The sequence below is a fragment of the Dermacentor albipictus genome, chromosome 6 (genome assembly GCF_038994185.2).
Source record: "Dermacentor albipictus isolate Rhodes 1998 colony chromosome 6, USDA_Dalb.pri_finalv2, whole genome shotgun sequence".
Classification (NCBI taxonomy): domain Eukaryota; kingdom Metazoa; phylum Arthropoda; class Arachnida; order Ixodida; family Ixodidae; genus Dermacentor; species Dermacentor albipictus.
The window spans coordinates 17,602,046-17,617,031 of NC_091826.1; the positions used below are offsets into that span (position 1 = coordinate 17,602,046).

General features: G+C 44.9%; 1 protein-coding gene across 3 annotated transcripts in view; it reads left to right on the forward strand.

The window, feature by feature from the left end:
• The window catches only part of LOC135914466 (hemicentin-1-like), a 60,592-nt gene that overhangs the window by 25,329 nt on the left and 20,277 nt on the right, over window positions 1-14,986 (forward strand). The gene's annotated exons all lie outside the window — the stretch shown is intronic.

Sequence of the window (14,986 nt, forward strand, 5' to 3'; positions counted from 1 at the left end):
AAAGGGGTGGCGACAGGGTGAAAAACGAAAGAACGAATTTTTGTGTTCAACTTAGGTGGGAAAAATAAAAGTTTTCGATACTTACTAATTCAGCAGAACTTTTTGTTGGGATAGTTGGTGCATGTTACTGAAGTACTAAAGCGCCAAACAGACAACACAAGGAGAGACACGAACGAGCGCTTACTAACAACTGATGCTTTTATGACGGAAACACACAATATATATACGCAAATTTGGCGGCCATAGAGCCATAGCGCCGCAATCACCGCGGCTTTGCGGAAACTACGGGCCTTTTCTGCACGAGATGTCGTGGTGCTAAAAAAAAATGCATTTTGCTATGCCCACAGTTTGACACATTTGGCTATGCCCGCAGTTTGACACAGAAAGAAAAGCGATGGTCGACAACCTACAAAAAAGCGGTCTCACGCACAGGACCTTTGAAGACGTTGTTTTCCCCGGAGGGCCCGCGGCATTCAGGAAGAGAGCGCAACGACTGCTGATAGCCTTCCTGCGAGACACGGGGCTCATCGACACCTGGTGGCACACCCCTGATCTCAACTCGAAGGAGGATCAGGCGGAACAATTGCCGGCTATGTATGCCAGGCTAACCCCGCCTGCTTCAACATCACCACCACCACCACCACCACCACCACCTTGGCGGCGCAACTCGCGCATTGTCAAAAATCACATGGTAACCAGGCAAAAGGTGATAGCATCAGTTGTTAGTAAGCGCTCGTCCATGTCTCTTCTTGTGTCGTCTGTTTGGCGCTTTAGTACTTCAGTAACCTACTAATCCATTTGAAGATTTTCACCCTGTGAAACATAACAGGAGCAGCGTGAATATTTGCATACACTCTAAGAATTCGTTTTTGGTGGGAGGCTCCAAACACGACGATATGTAGGACTTTCTTGATAATTCCTGCGTCATAACAAGTTTGTTTGCAGATAAGCTTAAATAAGAATATCAACAGAAGCCAAAAGGTAGACTGCTGAGAAGTGCACAAATATACTGCGTAAAATCTTCCGGCCATCTGTCACGTAATACTGGCATTACTTGTCAAACATGATTGCAAGTTTCGCTACATTGTGTTTGCAGATAAGCTTGCTCATAGCCATATTTTTCTGAATATGTAGTCGTTATATTATCTCATCTCTTTCTGGTTGGTGCAGGCATCGATCGAGAACATAGCCGCGAGATTTATTATGGTCATTTATTGAACGGCTACTACAGACGCAAGATCAATCCATAGCCCAACCGCACTGTTCCCTATTCGTGTGCTCTGACGTTTTGCTCGGACCGTTTGACCTCGTTGAAAAGCAAGCAAATCGAATCTAGGCGCTCGCTGGCATTCGGTAATTTAGTGGGAGCACGTCAATGAGGCCGTATGCAGGCCTTCTTCTAGCGTGCTTCGACTTAATGTGCTCGGCGTAGGGTGCAGCTTTGTCACGGAGGCTATGAGTGCTTACAGCAAAAATGGACTAACATATATTCAATTGAATGTAATCTGAAGTGTGAAGTATAATAATTGCTGGCGCCTCACGGCCAACGTAATGCTAAAACATGGCGTAATTTGATGCTCAATTTCTTTTTATTTCTAATTTTCTAAAATGGAGACTAAATGGAAAAGAATAATTTATCTATATGTATTCAATCTTGTCGTTTTAGTGGAGAGTTGAATAAACGTTATGATTGGCGTGCCGTTGATGAGTGAATTTGGTGGAAAACTGTAGTGCTGCTTCGTGTTGTCTAAATAATGCCATATCATATGATCATGCGTGAACCACAGGCAGCCTGAATTCTCGGAGTCTGCGCGACGATGCACTTTATTGTCAGAAAGATACTGCATTTAACAAGTTTTTCTTTTTTTAATTAGAAGGATTTGCCCTCAAGCATATTAAGAAGCGACTACGAAAATGTAAAGCCATACTCGGGGAAGTGCAACGACCTCTTTGCGACCTTATCTGTCCAAGAACGGTTGCAGCCTCCTGCAAGAGCGAGCTTAAAATGGGTCTTTCTTAGCCAGTTGAGCCTTATGGCATGCCCATCAGGGAATGGCCAAAGCAAGCGTCCATCATGAGTCATTGATCATTAACTGCAGGAGCCGAGAAATTAGGACACCCTCCTCACACGTAAGTTGTTGGTGCCCAGGCACAGATGATTGGGGGTTCCAGGACAAACGTTCCTGAAGCTGAAAAAAAAAAAGCTCCTTTGCTTGGTTAAGGTTACGGTAAAGGAGCTGATACATGGGAGCTTATATTGTAGGAGTTCGCAAAAATCAAGCAGTTTTGAAGACAGGAAAACTTGTGTATCAAAACAGCTCTTTTTGTAAGCAAGCTAATGAAGACCATTCCCGTTATCGAAAAATTGGCTCCGGGGAAAGGCATCACTTGTTCGTCCAGTCCAATAAATTTAACTGTGTTTCTGTGACCACCTTCTCTTCTTTTGACCACAAAATAAGTAATTTGGATCACTGTGGGCTATACTGTAACCTGATTTTACTCTGGAAACCATAGCACATGGCGCTCTACAAGAGAAAGTGATAATGTATTTGAAAATTTTGTCGAGATCTATCAGCCTTATTGTTATTGTTGTTCGCTCAGCTTTTAGTTTTAGGGACCGCGCAATGCAATGGATGTTTGAAAGAAATGTAATATTTGATCTCACTACCTTGGTGAGAGATAGGGATGTAAGCCTTGCAAAAAGCCTTCTCTTACTCCAACTAGAATTCATTGTAAACGCTTATGATGCGATAGCGTAGTGCCTGTGCCTGGGATAAGACCAAGCTATTACGTTCCCTTATGTTCTTGTCCATGCGTTACTGTTCCACATAACCCTACTTATTTTCTGTAAATCACTTGCTCGTTCACTCCTCTACACGATTCCTTGCTTGCTATTCGAATCTGTCTATGCTTCTATAGATTAGTCAGCATTACACCCAAACGGATAGTCAGTGAACTGACACACCGTCGTTTAATCAGATAAGGTAATACAACTTATTTTCTCCGTAACAAACGTATTCGCCTTGAGATAATGTTTTCAGATAACGCTAACTTGTGAGCAAGCGAAAGTTGCAGTGTGGGCTTGTTAGAGTGGCAACGTGGGGTACTCGAGTTTAGCGAGCAAGAACACGAACACAAAGCACAGACACGGCACTGACATCCACCAACAGTTTATTTTCGGAAACCAGTCGTATTTGAACCGTCGGACAGCCAAGTAACAACTACGTGCAGGCGCCCATGAAAACATAGGCGAAAGATCGTTAGAAATTATGCTTATCAAGACTTCGCATCTAACTCCTTTTCTCTGACAGCTATACTGGTACTATTGACGAACACAACATCGTCGATGCATCATGCGTTAACACCTGCAAAGTCTATACGGATGCTGCCATTCTCCCAGACGGCGGAAGGACATCATTCCTGAGTACTACGCATAATTTCATCAGCGGCCACCAGTGCTATTTATCTACGGAAGCCAGCGCTCTAGTAATGGAACTTCAAGCCATCCACGACGCGGTGCAAGATGCGACATCTAAGCTGCCTACCATCAAGCAACTAGATATATTCACGGATTCTTTAGCGGCTATTCAGGAACTCAAGAAGGTTGATAAGGCGATGGAAATCTGCGAGAGAATACACACTATGAATAGTAAGACAGCGACTTGCGTCAAGGTACACTGGATTCAAGGCCATTCAGCGAACCCTCACAACATTGCTGCTGACCAGCAGGCACACTGCCCTCCTAATCCTGATCCTCCACCTATTCCCCTCCCACCCCAACCCCGTAACTCGCTGCGAGCCCGTAAAAATGTTCTCCGGCAGGACACACGCGCTCTTATCCCACCGTGTGTCTGCTCCCTCCCCCTTCACCTTACTAGGGCGGAGGAAGTTGTGCTTAGGAGGCTTCGGGCCGGGGTGGCCCTTACACCGGCTGTTGTATCAAGGTGGAACTGGCCGCATTTACCACTGGGTGCTACGTGTCCATACTGCTCCGTTCCTGTGGTGGAATCAGATGCATACCACCTAATATGGACATGTACGGGTTTACATTCGGAACGCTCGCGTCTCCTACAGCAAGCCGGCCTCCGCTACAGTGTGACAACCAGCTATGACCACTGGATACATGACAACAGATTTCACAAAACACTGCTTCAATTCATACACAACACAGGCCTCACAGCACACATATAATACACATATACGCTCTAAGAATTATGCCTTAAGGGCAAGCCTTCCTCGGAATAAAAAAAAATATACTGGAGGTTTGCTCGCACACGGGGCCCAAAAAAGTGCGTAATCTTTTCAACTCCGATTATCAAACGGGGCGGCTCGCACATAATTTTTGCCCGCAGTCACCGCATCATAACTCCTATAGTAGTTGTGTCAGAGGAGCTTGATTTTCTACGCATTCGCTGATCTCAACTCTCGCTACCCGTTCTTTGTAGCGGTTTGTTGGCGTATGTCTTTCCTGGTGTGCGTACAGGAGTGTGCCGCGTTTAGAGAATGGTACAAGTGAGACGAGATTCCTAAAATAAACTATTGCTGGAAGTTAGCGTCACGTGTATGTATTCGTGTTTTGTTAAGTCCCTGTTTCTGCTTGCACTTCTGCACTAACCGATAACATTCTGTGACTTTGAAGGGATAGCTACAGGAGCAAAGCAACTGCACTCGCATCGCTGCGCAAATAGTCCTTTCAAGTTCAACAGTGCTTTGTGACGCCTTCCACAGAGCAGCGCCGTCTATGCTCGAGCAGAAAAACGCCTGAGGGTGCGTTCCGAAGGAGGAGTTAGGTTTGCTGCCATGTTGGAATAAAGACGTTCTTCTATTACACGCTGAAAAGTTAGCACCTCATAGGTAACTTAAATATTTTATATCAAAGCGCTGTTCAAGATTCGTACTCGCAATGCTCTAAGTTTATTTAAACGTGAGACTATATCGAGCGACGCTGTCACACATGCACTGCGGCTGCATCGTCACAGAACGTTCTCCGTCGGCATGGAATGCGTTAAGGGAAAAGGCAGGAGGCGTGTAATAATATTTGCTACAGTGCCATACATTGATACGCGAGAAATGAACAAAAAATAGATATAGATAGGTAGTACACAATGTTCAAACAATCGATAAATTGATGTTGACACGTGTACTTGTTAATCTTTTCAGGTAACCGCTTTTCACTGTCTAACAAATCTTATTGCTCAGCGCGGGACGCGCCCGCATGTATCGCAAGTTTCTCGAATGTTATCGATGGTTCTTTCTGCTGTCTGTTGTCACCGAAGATTGTGTGACCTGATTGCATGTGCGACGCGAATTGTGTAGTAAGGTTACTCTGGAACCATCGATGGCTCATGCATAAAAGCCGACGCGCTTGACCGGCAAATCAGACTTCGACGATCGCCGACCGTGTTTCCCGCTATTGCTGTCCCACTCTTGCTCGCAAAGCGTCATTAATACACAACGTTATGTAACTTGCAAAAAATATCGTGATCCCCACGTCAAGGCTGTTCTTACGAACCGTTTCTCTATCACATCTCGTGCTACCCCCCCCCCCCTCGCCGACACACAGACAGGCACTTTCACTTAATATTTCTACATGTGCTTCCCACTCGTTTTATCCCAAGCCGAACTTGTCGGCTGGCCTCGCGCAATATAAACCCAAATTCTGGTAACACGTATCCCTCGAGCGCCTTGCAATATCCCTCTGCATTGCGTACGACTGCGTCCGGGAAATGTGTTGCGCGGGATACTGAAGACGGAGCAGAGATTCTATCAATACGAAAGGTATTGGCACTTCCACGGACCTTGCGCTCTCGTTCAGCATTTCCTGACGTGAGCCATCGTGTCCACGGCACGCCTCGCTTGCGAAACATCTCGTGCCAGAGAAATAAAAAAAAACTTGACGTGTATCGAAACAAGAACGAAACACAACCTTAGTGCATTCGTGTTGGTTTTTGCGAAATCTCTTACGAAGTGGAAGACGGGGGAATTTCCTCGCATCAAGGGCGTGGTAGGATAGGATAGGAATAAACTTTATTTGTCCAAAAGGTTATTGATGTTGGTGCCCGGGGCTAGGCTGCCAGGGGTCCATCGCCCGAGGAAAATCTTCCGAGATCCTCGGCAACGGCCCTGGCCCGCTGGACGGCCCACTCCTGGTCTTCGGGTGCCTCGCTTAGGAGGGCGGCTTGCCATCTCTCAGCGAGGCGCCCCGCTTCAGAGGGTCCTGCTGCTGTATTCCCCCTTCCTCTTTGACCTTGTTCCACGTGGCGTCGGCATTCCCAAAGCACATGGGCCATATCGGCCTATTCGTGCTCGCACCACGGGCAGCCTGGCGACGGGTGCAGCGCGGGCCACAGGCGGTGCAGGGGGTAGGGGTTGGTGAAAGTGCCTGTCTGCAACCGTCTCAGGTCGACCGCCGGGGCGTGATGATTTATTGCATTGTCATATCAGCATGTATTATGTCACAGACACATACTCATCAGTTCTGAATTGTAACGGATTCTTCAGGCCATTAATACTAAGTTAGAGCACATTTCATGATTGGGTTGGACGGTTTTTCTATTTTCTGTAAGTACTTTCTTTTTTACCATAGAATCAATTAATGAATACTCAGCTTTTGGTACCAGAATTGAACACAAACTACTTCGTAGAAAACTGTGCCTACTGCCACTCCTTTTTCTTGTTGTTGTTGTTATTTCTTTTCATGATTGGTATTTTTGTTCAGTGTTTTTTACCTATAGACTTATTTTACTTATGCAGGTCCGGTTTTTTATTTGTTTGTTCATTTCTTCTTTTCGATTTTTTATTCATGTTTGTGGCAGCACTCAGGGTTGTTTCTGGGCACGGTAAGTAACTGATTGATAGACTTATCAATTAACTTAAGTGGTCCTGTAGCACTGACTATGCTGAGCTTCTACGGTCGCATAGTTTTATTCAGAAATTAAAGATGCCTAATTGTTTTTACAATTTTGTAGAATCTCTTATTAGAGCGAAGATGGCACTTCTCAGCGCAACGAAACAGCATGGGCAGACTTATGTCGTGTAGTATAGGCAATTCGTTAAGTTGGTCTCCGCATTTAAAAAAAAAAGCGCACAAAAATATAGAGACACAGTCTTTAGAAATATGCGTAGATGCACCGTGCTCCCCATGTAAAAATTTATTTCGGCTTAGCAGACCTCCACTGCAAAACAGAGTAGAAGCGTTATTCTAAAAGCGGTCAATTCATCCGTTGAACAGTTTACGAACTCGGCACGCACGCCTACTCGACCAGTTGCTGTCTTCTCCTGTAAAGAGTGCACCGCCGCGTCATTAGTACCAGTGCGGCGTAGCCAACCACAATTACCACAAGGGAAGGTATTTCTTAGAATGAATTTATTATTTAATAATTTATTATTAATCATATAATAATAATAATTACGTAATTGTATTAACTAGTGAATACAGCTTATTTTAAGAAGTGACGGTCATGACAGAACCATATAAAAGGGGGTAAATAAGAAAGTGGGAAGGGAAAAGGGATGTCACATGGCAAACAAATGATAACATATCAGGCTAAGGAGACGTTCGCGGGTCTCTACTTGGACGAATGATGTACTGGTACCTTGTCAGTATTATTACGTGCTTCTCGCGGCTTCTGTGAATCCAGGGCAATCTAACTATAGATGTCACATGGTCGGCCTTACTGGTGTATTGCAGGAAGGGCCATCAAACGCAGGCACGTCTGTGAAAAGAAATGCCGTTTAGATCTAATCTTTAATCATAGACGCCGATAAAATGGACACGCGCGTCGTTATCGTATTCGAACAACGGCGCCACATATTGTTGCTTTACACAAGCGAAACAAGCGATGGACATGTATAACTGTTCGAAATATCACGGTGAATGGAAAGGCTGATGTCGATACTATTTCTTTGTCAATGCCATTTCTGTTGTTTAGCGGCGTCTAATATTTTGCCTGGAACCACCTTAGCGCAGCCAAATCGCAATTGGCAATCACTGAATGCGGATTCAGGTGGCGCATGAATCCGCTCGCTCACTGGCTTGTCAGCACGGTACGACACGGGGCCGCGTTATTGCAGCGAGCGCAGTGCACGAAGTTCTCAACTGTAATTTGAAAACTGCTTAGGCTGACGCCTTCTCTTCATAAAACCTTTGAGCCTTTACTTTGATGTATGCCTGCAAGAATACTCGCAATATTTTTTTCTTTCTATTTATTTGTTTATTTAATGTTTTCTAGGTCGCGGTCGCGGCAACGCCTGTCATTCCTTCCTCACAACTGCTGTCACCTAAAATAGGACCAAGTTCCACTTTAGCACATTCATATAGTTGTGGTTTCTAAGAGTGATTTTGACTTCTTTGTAATGGATGTACTACGGTGACTTTCGTTCGTGCCGGAGAGTGCCTGTGATTGACGTATTCCGAAGGCTCGCATTTAACGATTCTTAAGGTATGCTTTGGACGCCTCACTTTAAGCACTTTATTAGATACATCCTGAGGGTTGGCTGTGCTGTGTTTCATTGTACTGTGTTGTGCTGCGCTACGTCGTGTAGTGTGGTTCGGTGCGGTTTAATGTCCTTTATTTCATGCACGTCGCAGAACATGAGCAGTGGGAAAGGCAGCCGTTGCTTTTAATCATTACATTAGATATGAGCTGGTGACAAAGACGTCCCTAATGACCAGCTCAGGCGTGCTCCACTCCACACATACTCTCACGACGCCACGACGACAAATTACCGCACGAGCACTTTTCTATTCCGTATCATCCGCAAGCACATTTGCCCCGTTCGGGATACACTTGCACAAATAGGTAACGAAATAAATTGAACTTTCTTCTATGGCGAGTCGTAATGCTGAATTTCGTTTTCTTCTACGACGCCTGTAACTAATAGCTCGTCCTTCTATTAATCAAGGACACCGCGTCTATACCGCGCTAATGCAAACGCGTTAGCACAGCGTTCTTGCTGTCGTGGCAAGGCACCCAGCATTGCGCAAAGACATTTGATGAAGTCGCTGTCGATAGCAGGCTGCCTATATAGAACGTTGCCTGGTCGCTAATTGAGCCGCCCATCGCGGGCAAGCGACGCGGCGTCCTTATAACTCAATCGATCTCTCATGGCGGTGACATTCAGGGCCGGTGCTCTGCGGCCGCTTTCCTCTTGCGTTCGCGGTTTCAGTAGATGCTGTACTCAAGCACCAAATGCCACTTTCTTGCTTTAAGAACTTTATAAATGCTGTAGCAATTTTTTAGGCTGAAACAGAGCCGACTTTTCAGCCGTCCATAATTCCCGTGCAAGCAAGCTTACCTACAGCCACAGGATCAAACATTTCCTATTGTTCCAAAAAGATTCGCTTATTTTAATAACAGGCCTATAGGCCTGTATTTGTAATTCATAAAGTAGGCCTGTATTCATAATTCGCAATCATGAGGAGGCCATGCCGGATGATACACAACTTATATGACCAATCCTAACGATCAAGTGGCTAACAAACACATTTCAATACATGAGTTTTTCATTTCAAATGAACTTAATTTGTCTCAGAAAACAGTCGGATGTAAATTACATGATCTTAGGATAAATTTGACCAAAAACAGCAACATATCTTATACTAATAGCCAAGACAGACCAACGCATTCAAGCAGTTTTTGAAGCATTCCTTCATAGTTGAACACCATTACTCTTCAAAGGCATTACATTTCTCAATATGGCTTTAATTCGAATGTACGCGAAGATGGTTACGAATTCCAGGCAATCAATTCACTTGCCATAATAAATGAACGCATGTTGGTGCGCGAAGTAGAATTACCTGCGTCACTTCCTACGTGCACTTCCCGGCCTAGAAAATGGCTCGTAGATGTGATCTGCTTCCTGTTGGTCTTAGCCAACCACCAGACTTGCACGGTTGGGCACACGACCTCAACGCCACTCTTTCTCTGACCTCGAACCTTTGGTGCTGTGGAGTAAACTAGAGTAAGAAAGCAAGAACGTTTATTCACGCCTGGTGATTTAGTGTTCCCGAATGTGTGAGATAATGCTAATCCCGTCATTATTCCACAGACACCTCTAGTATCTCTTTTTTTTATTCCCCCACAGAGGGTGCTAGATGTTTCCATGTCTAGATGTTTCCGTGTTTCCGTGAACTTTGTGTCCAGTCCTTCCAAAGTATTGAATGTTTGGTCCTTACGACCCGTTGCGTGTTATAGCGTAGCCGCCACATTAAATGTGTTTTCGTTGTTCGGGTTAAATCCGATGGCGGCTGTACTCGTCTTTGCACTCCTTAGCGTCATAGCACGAGAAGGCTCATCGGGGAACCTACCTCACATCTTTCGCAAACGTCCCAGCTGACGTCCCGGCGCAAAAATAGAGAAATTTATTCTAGTTTTGTCTTTGGCGTCCACAGTCTTCTTATTTCAGTCTCTATCACTACGCTCATTGCTATCTCAGCTGGATCAGTCGTATTACCAAGACATGCGTGCCTGTACTGACGACTCGGTTACTGACGACGGCGTTCAGTGTGCCTTTGATTGCCTTCTTGTGCAATAACGCCCAGTAGACGCTTAGATAATACCTTATCAGTGCATTCTGCGGAATAACTCATGAGATAATAAATAAATGAGTGTGCTTAGGAACGTCCTTCGCGCTAAAACTTGATTACGCCACCGTTTGGTACCCTTGTGCAATCGCGCAGCACAGGTATATCTGGGTTCAACTCGTTCCTTATAAGGCGCTTTCAGTTCGTGGACAAGGCGCCTAGTTTCAACATGCGAAGTGCGCGAACGCTTACGATATAACAGTAAAAATAAAGCATTATAGTGCTCCACCCCCTGAAAATGAAGAGGGGTGTATGAAGTACGCCGTAGACCAAGGGGTCCGGAATAATTTTAAATGCATGCACTCCTCTCACGTTCGCCGAAAGCACGGTACACGCGCATGTTTGCATTTCAACTCCATCGCTACAGTGTTCAGTATTGTTACAGAGGCGCACGCTTAGCGCTTCAGGTTGTTGTTCGCCCAGCAGACCGCTCTAAATATAAAACTCATGCGATCGCCAGTACTATGCCGCTCGCAAGGTGTTTGCGGCGTCCGTCGCAAACGAGCCTTGCCGAGGTGCTGCCGAAGCAGCTCGCGTGCACCTCGCAATGCCAGAAACCGTGCGATTTATTTCAGGTTTTACTTCCTGCAGCCACGGCATACTGCGACCATCTGGCGAAGGCCTCTAAATAAAGAGCTGTAATGGTGGACCGAATAACTACTTCATCGTTCGATAGACCAGCGCGAAAGCATCCTGTAGAAGTTAGAGCTTTGCACGTGGACGTGAAGCATTGCGAAAGAAGGTTTCCATTCTTAGGATTATGGAACGAAGAAAAGAGGAAAAACAAGTACGTGAGGGGGAGATATTAATACCCCTGCCTTCAACAGGCACCTTGCTAATGCCACCACGAATTTCGCATCAGAGAAGCGGCATCCATCGTGTCCTTTTTATAGGGCGTAGATTATCAAAAACGTCAGTAAAAGAAAAAAGACTTTAGTATAGCATCGGAGAGTTGTGCAAGGATTCTCTTACTGCATTAAGATCTCTGTGCAGTGCACACCTGTACTTAATTCTTTACCTGTCACGACAAAAATAGTAGCAGCTACGATCAGTAACTTTGTAGTTTGCTATAGAAACCCATTCCATCTTACAGGGAAGAACGGGTGCAAGGTGCGGCATCGCTGCTCCATGAGAACAAACATGCTTACGAAAGTTTCGTTTTAAGTGTGTGTGCCGCTACTCCAAGTTTCATTATTTATGAAGGGAGGCTTAGGCACCGAGAAGTACGCCACATATCTGAATACATTAAAAAATTTGTCAGACTCAGCTATATTGAACATCTACGTAATGAGAAGGTATCGTGATTTGCAGATAAAGGCTGTGTAAAAAATACAACTATTGATAACAAACAGTTATGCGGAGCATCTATGCTGTAGTGTTTTTTTTTTTACATTACGTCAGACAGAATGTTTGTAATGGCAAGACATAATATTGAAAGCAAACTAGTACTCAGTGGCACTTGCCCAGTCATCCCTGTGGCGCATAACATTACAGCGAAGCTGGGTGTGGCTGGGATCCCGGGATACTTTCGCGTCCGTCAAAAGAAAACTATCATCGTCAATGGCACATACCTCCGTAAGCACTAAGAACTCGCACCTCCGTAATCAAGCAAAACATGCAACGGCTGATACCTCTTTAAGGCAGAGGCTACAAGCATTCAGCAAAGTCAAGCGAGCAGTGCGTGCATTCTTTGTAATCCCGCACACAGTATGCAAAACAGCACACGTTTCAATAAGCGACTATCTCGAAACAAGCCTCCTAACCGCATAATTGATAAGGTGCTCGGGATAGAAATGCGAAGCACGTAGCGCTTCCCGCGTACGCTTTCCGGAAAAGATTACTGTTCCGCAAGCTGCCGCGGTGACTCCAGCTTGCGATGAAGGGTGCGACGTCCCTAGGCTTTCGTATATAACATATCCAGCCTGGCAGCTGATTTCAATGTTGTTTCAGCACCTCTGTGTCAGATAATTTCGCACTATCTTATCAGCGGGATCGGCCCACGAAAACGGCGATATCGGCTGCGCCATCTTCGGGATCGGCCCACTTGACCGTCGAGATACACCTCCCGTCTGCAAACAAAGTGGCTCCACTCAGAGGAGAATGCGCGGCATTATTATTCCGTCTCGTGTTTCGCGGTGGCGCACAACTATTCTGGTGGATTAACCAAGCTTGGGCACGAACTAAGTGTCACATACCGAATAGCTAAATCAGAGAAAATAAAATAAATAAAAAAATTGGTTGAACATAATGAGGTATTTTATTAGGAAAGTGGTGCGACTTGTAGATTCCTATGAGCCAACATTATATGATCAGGTTTTATGTCGCAATTTGCTTCTCATTACGCAGTACAAAGGTCTAACTGTGAAAATTCAATCTCGCTCTCCTTCATATGAGTTCGCCCGACGTAGGAACTGATGAGGTTATTTTTATACAACGGGCAAATTACTGTAGCAGTCATCGCCTTCCATAGTTCTCGCACGCTTCACCCTTTCCTTGCTTGAAACAGAATAAAAAGTTGTCCCTTTCTTTTTATAAGCCTCGGACGCTTTATCGCTTCCTCAGCGTTTGGCTAGTAGCATGCCTTTGCGCCGTTGTGCAGTAATTGCGCATTGTGCAGCCGCACACGCCCTGTCTTGAAAGCGATCTGCGTCAGGGGCTGAATCGAGGTGTGACAGCGGCTCATACCTTTGTGCGTGCTGCCTTGGTTTACGTTGAAACAATGCACAGCACGAAGGTCACTTCGCTCGCTGCAGCTGCCGCGCTTCCTCACGCCAGCGTTCTCACAGCGAGTGTCTGCGGTCGTTGAATGTGATGCGTTCATTTTTGACAGTGTGCACTGACACCATTTTTGCTAATTTAAATAGTGAGCGAACGTTTGCAATTTTATGCGGCCAATAAATTTACTCTTTACTTCGCATTGCTGTCTACGCATTTGCTATCGCAATCGATGGTTCGCCTTTCGGGCACAACTTCGACTTCATTCTCAGCAAAAAACAACCAGGCAAATCTTATAACAAAAAAAAAAATGCTTGAATCCAAAGTGATTTGAGGTGCTCTACAACTTTTAATTGACATATTGGAGATTCAAGCAATAAATAAGAAGTTGACCAAATAAAAACAAATTAATATTACGTCGCAAAAAATGCTGCTTGTAAGTACACATGACTACGGCTAATATGCAGTTAGTATGCTGTCTCTGGAGCGCTTGACTTTTATCTTGATCCAAGTTAGATGGGATAGCCGGTACAGCTCAGAAAGACGAAGCGCACTTAAGAAAAAGGTCATGTTGCCTGCATCTCGACCGTGGCACGGCCTTCGTCAAGGTCATTTACAAATATAACGCCTCTCCCTGCAATTTCCAATCGCCCCTGTCTAGCGCCAACCTTTCACAACTTGCGCCTGCAAATTTCCTCATTTTATCCCCCTACGTAGTGTTCGGCCATCCTCGACTGGGCTTGCCTTTTCTTGGCACCCATTCCGCAACTTTAATAGTCCACCGGTTATTGATCCTACGCATTACATGGTCTGCCCAGCTCCATATTTCTCTCTTACTGGGAATTAGAATATCAGTTATCCCAGTTTGCTCTATGATCCACTTCGCTCTTTTCCTCTTTGTTAACGTTACGCCTAGCATTCTTCGTTCCATCGCTCTCTGCGCGGTCCTTAATTACTTCGCGAGTTTCTTCGTCAACCTCCAAGTTTCTGCCCCATATGTTAGAACTAGTAGAATGCTGTGATTGTACAGCTACCTTTTCAATGATATTAGTAAGCTCCCAGTCGGGATCTGGAAACGCCTGCTGTATGCACTCCAACACTTTTTTATTCTTCTGTATTTTTTCCTTCTCATGGTCAGGGTCTCCTGTGAGTAATTGACCTAGGTAAACGTACTCCGGTACATACTTTTGATACAGACTGGCAATCATGAATTCTTCTTCTTTTGCCAGGCTATTGAGAATTATCTTTGTCTTTTGCATATATCTTCAACCCCACTCTTACGCTTTCTCTGTTAAGGTCATCAATCATTTGTTGTCATTCGTCCCTCGTCTTTCTGAACAGGACAATGTCATCTACGAACCGAAGGTTGCTTTAATAGCTAATAGAAAGTTGGTGTCCAGTTTAATAGCTTGCATACTTCCAAATGTGCAGTGAGTAACATTGGAGAGATTTGTCTCCTTGCCTGACCGCTTTCTTGGTAGATAACTTTCTACTTGCACAGAAACAAGGTAGTTGTGAAATGGTTGTAGATATTTCATGAGATATTCGCGTATGCTTCCTGTACTCCTTATTATATATATATACACACACACTCGAGTTGTTTCACGTAACTTCAATCAAGGATGTTTTTTTTATGTTAGCCGCATTTGAATGAAACCAACGACATAGGGTTTCCCGTCATCTTGT